We start from the raw sequence: 12,124 nt of genomic DNA on the forward strand, positions 1-12,124 counted from the left end.
TATCAAAATATTTATGATTTTTAATTTCATATTTGTTTTCGATTTCCATTCTCTACACTATTTATGTATATACACAAATGTGAATAACGCCAAACGATGAAAGAAAGTGAATAAGCAACAAGGAGAATCAGAAAAATAAATATGAAGGAAAAGATAAATTTAATAAGAAAATGGATTTTGTGTCGATAAAAGATGAGATATTAAACATTACATTGTATTTAAATTTATTTTATTAACCATTGAGGAGACTTGTAGTTGGGAATGAGTGGAAAAAGGCACTCATTTAACTGTTCTTCATTAATACAGTCCTTTGAGTAATGTTAAGATAATGAATATTTAGGGGGAGTTTCTTGAGTGGCCTAGGAGAGACAAATTTGTAAAACTTTAATATAAGACCATTTCAATCATTTTTTTTTCAAAATTAAATTTCAAAACCAAGATTCTAATAAATTTAGGTTCAATTTTTGATCCCATAGAAGGGGATCAATTTTCTATAAATTTCATTTGATAGGTTAGATTACGTATATTGCCGTATATTACACCTTGAAGGCACACTTTGTAAGCGAAAATCTATCTTCAAACCAACATGACAGATTTAATGAAATCCAATCTCAAGCCATAATAAATTCAGCCATTTCTTCGACGTGAGCTTTTCGAGACAATTTTGAATTTGGATTGGATTCAACCAATCTACACCAAGTTGACACCAAGAAAAATGTTAGTTTAAGGACTTTAGTCTGATCTTAAAATCATTAAATTATTGCAATCAAATTAAAGTCTAAGCCTAACAGATAAAATCATGTTACAGTGATGTCACTACGGTACCTAAATCTTTATTTTTGACTGTTAAGGAATTAAACAATTTATCACCAGATGTGATCCCCGAATATGTTGTTGTAAAAAATACAGGATTTGTGATATTTCATTCGATTATTTTTTCCTTATATGTTACCATCAAAAGGTTGATGCAGTTTTGATAGGGTGGTCAGAGGATTTTCGCAAAATATCGAGACACATTTGGAAAAATCTGGACACCTTCTTTTGGACTATTTTGAGTATTAATATTCAAAAATTTAGTTTAATTACGTTAGAAACTTGCAAAACAGTGCAGAAAATAATTGAAATTCCGAAAAAAATCTTGGGCTTGAACCCGGACCTTCAAAACGGAAAATGTTCAAAATTTGTAAAAAAAAATTCCAATATTTGTATGAAGTTTTTTGGCTTATTGAAAAATTGGGACATTTTGAGACTTTGTCGGGACACAGCAGCAAGGTAGAAAAGTACAGCAGCGTCCCGAGAAAAATACAACAGATGACCCCCTAAGTTATGATCATATTTGTAAACATTTCAGATCATCTTTAAAATCCTAAATAACTTAATAATTTTATCATAATGAAAAAATTTTAATTAAAAATTTCCAGGATAAAAACAAAAAATAAAATATCACTTTTTACCTATTTTAATATTAAGCATATTAAGTTTTATAAATAAAATAAAAAAATACACAAGACAAGAGATTTTTGATTAAAATAATATCATGATGACGATGCTATATCCAATAAATAATATAATAAAAGGAAAATAATCTTCAATTTACATTTTAAAATTGTACGTGATTGCATTTACTTGAACTAACTTAACCACAAGTCCAATTTTCTTATTGTATTAAAAAAGATATGTTTATAATGACGATCACATACACACGTCATAATATAATATGAATTAATGTAATGTAAAAAAATTGAGTCCTATTATGTGAGCTTAAACGCCATTTTCCAAGCTTTATTTTAATCAAAAGAGCGAAGCTAATGGTAAAATCAGAATGTTTTGATTTTAAATTAAAGAAATCACTTCTCATCATTGCAATCGTATTATAGTATTAATGACGTTTAATGCCTCACAATTTTCATGGGATTGATTTGACTTTAACGTATAATTTTGTATTAACATCTTCCATTTCTCTTACCATTCTCAATCAGATCCATGTGAAATATTTTTTTAGTACTAGGTATTAATGTAATAAGAAATGGTTCATTATTATGCATAAATCAATTTGATTGTGACGCATATACGTTTATGTATATTTTACATGACATAAATGTGATTAAGAATCGTGAAAGAATTTTATTAAAAGAATAGAGAGCTGCATTGAGTAGAAGGAAAGACATAAAGAGATTGAAACCAGAACAAATTGACAGAAGCTGTTGTTAGTGCTGCAAATACACTTAATTATAACTACTTACTTATTTATCCGCATTGAATTGCGGCTTTTGATAGTCTGTGGTAGAAAGATAATTTCAATTCCTCATTTACCACGGACAACAACGTTTTAACAGCTTTTAGTAGCAACAGCCACACTAGCAATAACAAATTAAACATATGACTTAAGACAGATTCCAATTAAAGCTAATCAAAAGAAAAACGACTTTTCATGTTCCTTGAAAGCGGTTTCCACACACCAACCGCTATTGCTTGCCTTTATTAACCATATCACGAAATTAATATAGCTTCTGGGCATAACATTGCCTTCCTTTTCAACTTTTTACATGTATTGTACAAGTATGAAGTGTTGAAAGTTGAAAGCTGATAGAGTAAATTAGCTATGGACTTTGAATAGATAGAAACGCATTTTATAGAGACTGTGCTAAAAATATTATAAAGAACTGAGAACAACAACTGATAAAATGTATATGTGACGGATAGTCGAAGTCACGAAGTCTACTGCTAGGGTGGCTGTTGATTATAGATGTCATATTGAATTGTCAAGAAACATTACATTTCCGAACCATTGAGCTTGAATTCTAGAATCCTCTTGTTCGGACTTTAAACAGTATAGCTAAAATATGCCAAGACCGCCAAAGAATTCATGGCTGTTAAGGACATTATGCATCTGGTTTTGGAAATTAAGCTATGGGTATGTTTCAATTTCTGGTGGCGTAATTGAAAGAGGCCATTATAATTGATCTGATTGGGGGATCATCCTTGTCATTCGAAAGCTTAGGCTGTACATAAAGATTGAGAGATCGGTCTTGGGTGGAATCGAACCCACGTATCTACAAAAGAGAGAATCAGTTTTGTTATGTTGCCTAACCACTCTGTCACAGAGGCTTAACTATTGCACTAGCAAATTAGCCGATATCTCACTCGATGCCCATGATTTCGTTCTACTCAGGCACTATCGAGATGTAGGACTATCTATATTAGATTTAAAATATAGACAGGCAAGCATTCTGTTGATGTAAAAATTTCGCACTCGCAAAAAACAAAATATTAGACAGGCAAGCATTTTTTTAAAAAACTGCAAGTAACTTGTATTTATGATGAAATTGACTTCTGGTTTTATTTTTCTTGTTTCTGTTTCCTTTACTGTATTATATATTTTCTCGCTTCACACACATTATATATAATAAAACGATCGAAGTTTAAAGAGAAAGAAGGCGCTTAAAATTACAATTGTCTATTTAATAATAATAGCACCACATTAATAACAACTATTATTCTTTCCTTACATTTCTTCAAAACAAGCTAAACAGCCTACATCGATGAACCTGATGATAATTATTATGATGATGTGTTTAGAACTTTTCTATATGAGCACCTATAAATTAAGCATTTTTCAATGGTGAGAGAAAAAGACAAAAACAAAAAAAAGTTTTAAGACACTAGCTGTGACCATCAATTTGTAGATTTTATTTTTATGATATAAAACGAGCCACACAGCACCATAATAGGATTTGAATATAATATTATATTAGATTCAAGTCACAACTTTTTGGGTCTTGTAAATAAGATTTTAAGAACGACATAATAAAGACAACTGTTTGTTAATTTTCAATAACAAGTCAACGAGCACACGAAATGAGGAAATACATCATGAAGACGTTTGATGATGGCAGGTGAAATAATCATGTCTTCTATTTTACTGTCTCTCCATTATAATCAATTAAGAATTAAGATGTATATTGTTAAATTTAGATGAATCATTGCGGTATATTTCTATTATTATGATTTTGTTTTTGAAATTTCTTGGCTTTAACTATGCTGATTAAGCTCATGAGACACGCCACGATTAATAATTTTCCTCTTGATTCCGTTAACAAAAATTAATCACAAGGAAAAAAAATTTTGTATTTTGTAAATTATTGTTGAGTGCAAAATGACGATTAAATGTAATTAACAAAATCAAATTCCGTTTTTCGTGGAAAATCAAAAAAGAAATTCTTTTGTTCCGCTGTTCAATCCTTCTTTTGCGTACTCATAATCACAACCGATTTCCAGTTAATTACGCGAATCCAAAAAATATGAAACAATGTAATTACGTATTTATTTTTAAGGCAGTGAATTATTTTAGGCCATAATATTTAATTTTAAAGGCATTATGAAACTAGATATCAATTAATGTTTTATACTGTAGTCATTTACCTACAATTTATAATGAATGCCTTATATCTCTTGTAGCTGAATTATAAACTTGTTTTGTAGGATAATTAAGCGAATCATAAAGTCAGATCATAGAATTTAGAGGAAAGCAAAGAGATGACAATGCAACGATAATATACACGAAACTTAAAATAGTTGAATGAATTAAATAATGTTTTATTTTTTGAGCCTATGATCTTTATCTCAATGATAATTTTAACGCCTCTGTGATAGTTTTAAATGAACTTTTCTACTGTTTTTATATTTAAAATAGACGATATTAAGACAACGGCATGTGAAAATGTCATTAGATCAATTAAATAAAAATTAAACTTTCAAAAAACTATATACATACAGAATTAACCATAATTAAGGTATTCATAGAGTTGAACTTGATCAAAAAGGTAATACTACGTGACATGAAAATCGGTAAAAATGATTAAGGGGGTCGGTGTGATGTGATGTATATATACATTTAAATATTTTGTTTAGAGTGCTAAAGAAATTAAGCTCATTTGTCTTATCATACAATTGCTATCTAACCGTGAAAATTGTTTTTTTCAGAACTAGGCTTACCCGAGCGACACAAATGAAGAAGGCTCCGTCAAATGGAAGCAGTCTATTTCTGGCAGCCAAATGAAGATCAAATGGATCTATAAAGGAAGTTAAACGGAGCGTTCTTCTTGTGTGTCGCTCGGGTTAGTAGATTTTTTGTATTATTTTATATTACTACACAAAACCGTTTTGTAATTCCAAAAAAACTATGAATGTTATAACAAAAAGTTAATGAGTTGTGTGAATTCTCTTTATTCAAGTGCGAGATGCGATGCTGATAATAATTATATGATTTTTTGACATTAATTTCAACGGCTTTTCGAGAACAAAACAAGTGTTCACGCTAATGTTTGAAATTAAATCGTCTTGATCGTTTCATTCATTTGACACTGAATCCAAAAAGTGTTGCTGTTCATTATTTTAAATGTTAATCTCTACGTTTTCATTCTTTTTTTTTGGGTCATAAAATGCTATATATTAAAAAATGACTTTATGGACATAAAAGTAAATTAAAATGCCAATCAAGGAAATGGAAAATTTAAAAAAATAATAATAATGCCTATATGAAATTTTGATTCTAATCATAAATTTAAATTTATTATTTTTCATACTTTATTTCTGTGTATTGCAATTAAATTATGAATTTATTCTGCTATTCATACCAATTACATTAATTTTAATTAGTTTTTAAAACTCATTTTAAAAATTGAAATTGCATTCTTTTCATTGGGGGTAGGAATTTGCTCCATTAAAACTAGTGCATTATTTATTTGTGGATAAAAAATTCCATATTGCAATGCATAATGCACTTGTATTGTAAGGCATACATTTAAAAATGAATTTATGAGCTTAATAATTGTATAAAATATTTGTTATAATGTATGAGTGCCTTCATATATGCGTATATCTACAAAACAATCATGAAAGAGATATCGGAGGTGGAGCTTATGTTCGAAAAAAAAAATATAAATTTATGATTGTTTTATTTTATTTTGTTGCTGTGTGATGTCACACAATGATGCAAGTTTTATAGTATAAAACAACAGACTAAAAATGTGAGGATATTGAAGCCAATAAGCTTTAAAAAAATACCCGAACTATATTAAGTTAATTAACAAAATTGATCTAATTTCATTTATCTACTAATCGAAACTAATTTCATAAATTAAGGAAATACCCAATTTCCAAAATTGAAGAGTTAAGTTAATTGAATTAATGGTAATATTTTTTTATTGAAGCATAGGTCAAAGATAATAATCCCCGTGGACCGTACCTTTATAATGCTCCATATTTGATTACCGAAAATGCCAATTATCATGCAATACTTACGTCCACTTTGTTTCCATTATGAATATAATAAATGTTATGGTTGTTTAATAAAAATCAATAATGAAAATGTATTGATACTGTTGCTTGATTTATACTATTAGGATTCATTTGATTAATTTTATTACTTTCGGTTCAAATTTTTATAGCCATTTTTAATTAAATTTTGTGAGTCATTAGAGATCCAAATATTTTACCCATGTTTGAAATATTAATATTTAAATTCGATAAATCCAATATCAAATCAAATATTATTCTGATATTGATAATCTGTTATTAACAGTTTAAAATCATACAGGCGGATTATTTTCACATTGTCAAGTGTTTTCAATTGATTTTTAAATTTTTTACTATATTAGGGTCTAAGCATCTTACACTTACTCAAGATAACAAATGAAATTAAATATGAGTCATTCACATATGGCATTAAAATTTTTATAAGTTCTTTTTCGCCACCTAATGGTGTATTCTAAATTTTTATGTAAAATAAAAGCACATGAATCACATTAGTCCAGGCTAACCATTTGATTTTCAGAGAATATCACAATCGGAATATATTGAGGACATTTCTAAGTTGATACTATTGAGGTTCTTTTTGAACTATTTTGAGTTGAATTGAAAAATTATGGAAGAATGTCAACGGCACATTGAAATTTCGAAAATAATTTGGGCTTGATACGGACCTTCAATAGAAATTTTTCATGCACCAGAAAATTGCATATGTAAAACTGTATATTGATGATATATCTTTTGTTATGAGCAATTCATAAATTAATTTATGCATTCATAATTTGTTCATTTAATTTTTCAAAATTTTCACATTTGCCGGGACACAGCAGCAAAATTGAAAAGTAAAGCAGCGTCCTGGCAAAAATACAGCAGATGGCCGCCTTATCATAAGTCTTATAAGTGTTCTAAAAGTTCAATAAACATCTCAAGTACCCCAAAAATATAAAATAGGTATCAACTGAAAACAAGATAATTCCTGTAATGATAACGAATCCATTTAATAAAGGAAATTTGATAAACTCCAAAAAAGTAAATCAATAAAAATAGAAAATCAAAAAAACTTTTTCTTTCATAGAGTTCCGCACAGTAACAGAAGAAATAAAATATCATTTTTCAAGTGAAAAACACTTAAAATCAATTAGTCCAGACGAAAACATGACAAATTAAATTAATTGTGTTTATATATCATATTTACAATTGTTCATTTCATTGTGCCACTTATCTTTTGTATTCATGACACATAACAACTTAATTGAATTAATTGATTGTAGGTTCTCACTTGTTGCCCCTCTTTTCTTTATCAGTTGTCTAATTTTTTTATTATGACAAATAATTGGTACACTATTTTTTTATCATTTCTGTGCTGAATATGACTTTATCAACTGACCATCAATGAAGCGGTTTGTTTCTGTTTTCATTTTACAAAATATATGGCCTAGACACCTAAGTAGTTAAGAAATTTGATAAAGTACTAAATAAAAATCAGTGAAAAGTGGCATTCATTAAATTGATAAGATAAGAAAAAAAAGGTTCAATTACGTTAATACTGTGTTATGTGCTATTTTTCACGTGTTCTTCAATTAACGTCATTTTCAAGACTTGAGATATTTAATTTGTCTCGTGTGGTGATAGATTAACTTACTTTAAAGATTAATGAGTCTTATGAGTGTAAACGATATTTTATCAGAAACTTTGTGATAGATCGCATGAGAGGTTATGGATAAGTTCACGTATACCAGCAAATTCACAAATATAACAAACAACGGATTTGAGATAAGAAATTGGGTTATTTTTAAATTAAATTTATTGAGTTATTTTTTAGAGCTTAAATGTATAATTATAATTGACGTCAGATAAGAGCACTTATCGATATTTTGTCCCTTCTATATAAAATTTCAAACATGAACAGAGAAAATCACTGTACAAATAATTTTTAATCAAATACTTCTGATAGCAGAAATAAATGTAAAATAAAGTCTTTGTAACTGGTTAATGTTGGCCACTTATCAAAGCTCGCGTGGCCAAAATTATCTATTTTTAGCAGTTGTCATGCGTTTACTGAGTGGTCTATAGTAAATAAAATTTGCAGGCCTGCAGTTTCTATTGCTCTAAATGCGCAATCCTGCTAGTTTTTTGCATCTACGCAGGCTTGCGCATCTAATTTTGACAAATCCTAGTTCCATACTATCAATAATCAGTTAATTAATGCATGCATTTTCTTTATATACAAACAGCATATCCAATCTATCCGAATGTCTAAGCTTAAACAAAACAACGAAGAAGAAAGAATTTATTATCATAAATCATTGAAAAGCGGGCGGTCTAAAGCTCAACATTGATTTATGAAAAATTATAATTCACTACAACACCTTTCCAAATTGGTTTAATTGAGTAAAAAGGAAGGTGGAACAGCGAATGAATCGCACTGCAAATGAAATAAATTAAATACCATTTTCAACTCTCTTGACGATGTTTAATTAAAACATTTTGATTGTAGCAAACGATATGGCACCCTCCTTTTTCCTCTTTCACAATATTTTTTTCAAGCAAGAATATCTTACATAAAAATGAAAAGTTTCAGTTCTGGCTTAGAATTTGTACCTAAATTAATGTGTGTGCTTATTTAACATTTTAGAATTCTTAATCAAGTGATGAGTTTTGAATTTGTTGAAATGAAACCTAGGTTCCTATATTATTGTTTGATACTAAGGCTTAGACGCTCTTGAATTTTTGGAAATTACGTAAATCTTAGAGAAGGAGGGGGAGAGGATACGATATTGTTACGGAGTACAAATTTTGGTTCATGATTTGGTTGGTAATCATTAAGGTAGGGTCTTAAAAAGACAGTTCTAGCACAATTTTCTGAGAAATATATCAAAATTCAAAGTATATTTTAATAAGAGTTTATGAAGCAAGGTGCAAAATTTTTCAGAAATTTTGAATAATTATCCTGACTTTCTACACCTTGTTAGACACAAACATATTGTAAGCTGACATTTTAATTACACAAAATACTTAATCAAGTTTAAATACAAAATGTTTCAATCCTTTTACAATAATTAGATTTTCTGTAATTGCAATAGACACTCACTTAGTAGTGAAAGCAATATGAAAATTGTAATATAAATTAAAAGATATTGTAATTTACTAATTAAAACTAACATAAATGCAATACTAAATGACTCGTATATGAGATTACTATCTGACATATCAAACCTGTTATTTAGTTTACTTCAAACCTGAAATTTATTACTAATTGCATTGAAATATAAAATGAAGTGTTGGAGTTTTTTACATTTTTATTAAAACTTGTTACAATGTATAGAACTTACACTTAATTAACATTTGAATTAAAAAGGAAGGAAATGAAGGAGGACGATATCAAATTACTGAAATAATGGTAAGGATTGTCTTTGGTGATTTATTATACATTTTGCAATAAACACAGAGATCGGGAATCTTCTAAGAAAACGACATGAAATCCACTAAAAATAAAAATTATTCTTATTGTTCATGCACTCCGCCTCTTATATGAATATCGATGTATCGGTTATTTAACCAACAAAAATAAGTTATTATTAAATGTGCAAAATGGGGCATTAATTTTTACTCGAAGCAATAGGCAATTAAGAATTTTTGTTTTATTTTAATTAAGCGGATGAGCTCACAGCATGGAATGACCGCATTATAAGTATTATTGGAGCTATTGGAAGATTCACCTCTATACACATACATGTTCATTAATATGTATGGGAATTTTTTAAGAATTAATGAATGAATGTATGCAAAAATGGATTTGAAAATTGACTTAAAAGCAATCAATTAAAGTCAAATGATTAATTATTCAATTATTAGTATAATGCCTACATTGTGAAGATAATGAGAACAATAATGATGAGAAATGATTCATTATCCAATTTTCAATTAATAATTTTTGAAATAATTTTGACAGTTTGTAATTAAGGTATGAAAGGAGGCATTTCTTCATATATAATTAATTTCCTTTTAGTAGAATGATGATTGTTTCACTTAAAACTGAATCGTTAGAAATCATAATATTAAGTCACATGTTATTCTCGAAACCTTATAATCTCGAATGATGAACTTGAATTAATGATAAACTAAATCATATTAACGCATAAAGACAGGACATTGGATCATTGCTATACAATCCATTTTACATGCACAAAGGCAATTATTGATGATTGATTATTATTTTCTGTTATCTACATATATATATATACTCACATGTAGGCATAAAGTGATGGTAACATGTCATAACTACATTCAGTTTAGGGTAATAAATCATATAATTGTATTACTTGAAGGACTGAAAAGACTTATGTTTCTCGAAGACACAATTAGTAGCACAGAGGAAAACGACTCTTTTATGATCATAAATTTTTTAATGATATTGAAAATTTGCTAAAGGAAGAAAAATCTTTCAAAATTGAATTTAATGGAAATTTAAGTAGTTTATATACAGAATATATATTTTTTGCGATACACCCGGAGCAAGAAATCTTTATGCAGTAAAATTTATTTTCTCATCTTATGTAGGTAATCAAAAGAACATAATACCGACACATACATGTTTCAACTGTCAGGTAGTTGTTCATAAATTCCAACATCTTTTGGCTGAAATTTCTTTTCTTTCTACGTATCTAACAAGAGATGTGCAACATAAATGCATCATATAATTATTTAATTAATTTCATTATATATGAAAAATTAATAACCATTTTATGATGATGTACTTTTGCGTGATGCGGCATCTCTTCTTTCATATTATTTTTTATTTTATTATTTTCTTCTTTTTCATATGACTATTTCATGTGCTTTTTTATTTTTTAAGCACATGACTAAGAGAGACCACCACCAAACAACTTCTTAAATCATTGTCTGGAGAAATGAAACTGCTTCTGATGTAGCTGCTGTCTACTTATTAAATTTTTCTTTTATAGATGATTGTATAGTTCCGAAAAGGTAAAAGTCAATTATTATTATGTCGGAAGCAATTTCATGTTGAACATTGAAGTTAATCGACAGTAAAAGAATGAAAATTTGATTAAATTCACGAAAATTAGTGTTATTGAAATTTTCCCAGTGTGTCCTGAAATGCTTACAATTAAATTGCTTTTTACTATCAATTTATGACTATTTCCGAACAGACTATTCTCTTTGCTCTTGAGTATGCTCACATAATTGAGCATGTTCATTAATACTGATTGAGAACCTCGGAAGCCACGCGACGAGTACCTAGTCTAGGCTAAATTCGATGAAACCTGCCTTTGGACCAGAGTTTAGTCAACCTGTGGCCATTTTTACGCCATGTGCTTTCCGAGTACACTCATGAGCACGCTAATTTCAGAGTAAGCTGAGAACAATGCTCATGACCATGCTCATCTAGTATATTTAAGGTGAGCAAGCTCTCCAGAGCATGATCATTGCCTATTAGGGATAATTTAAACTGAATTCAGTAATTTGAGTTTAATAAAGATCACCACGATTACCTGGGCTTCATTTGTAATTTCTCTATTTTACTACAACCCCAAACTTCAGATTTATAATGAATCTATGTCACGACTTTTCAATGAATCTCTCATTTCTGTTTTATTTAGTGCCGAAGAACTTTTTTCATTAGTGATTCAAATTAAATTTTCTCTCGCTTTTTGCTCTTCTTTTTCTTAATGGTCATTCTTTTTCCGTTATTGATTCGTGAAATAAAATTAGTCATCTATGAATTGGCAGCTGCTTAGCTGTACAAAAATCATTGAGCTGATTAATTCTCAACTTTTTTTTTGTTATTTCACTG

This window comes from Chironomus tepperi, unplaced genomic scaffold (assembly GCF_022539635.2).
Source record: "Chironomus tepperi strain 1889 unplaced genomic scaffold, CSIRO-AGI_Ctep_v1 contig_319, whole genome shotgun sequence".
NCBI lineage: Eukaryota > Metazoa > Arthropoda > Insecta > Diptera > Chironomidae > Chironomus > Chironomus tepperi.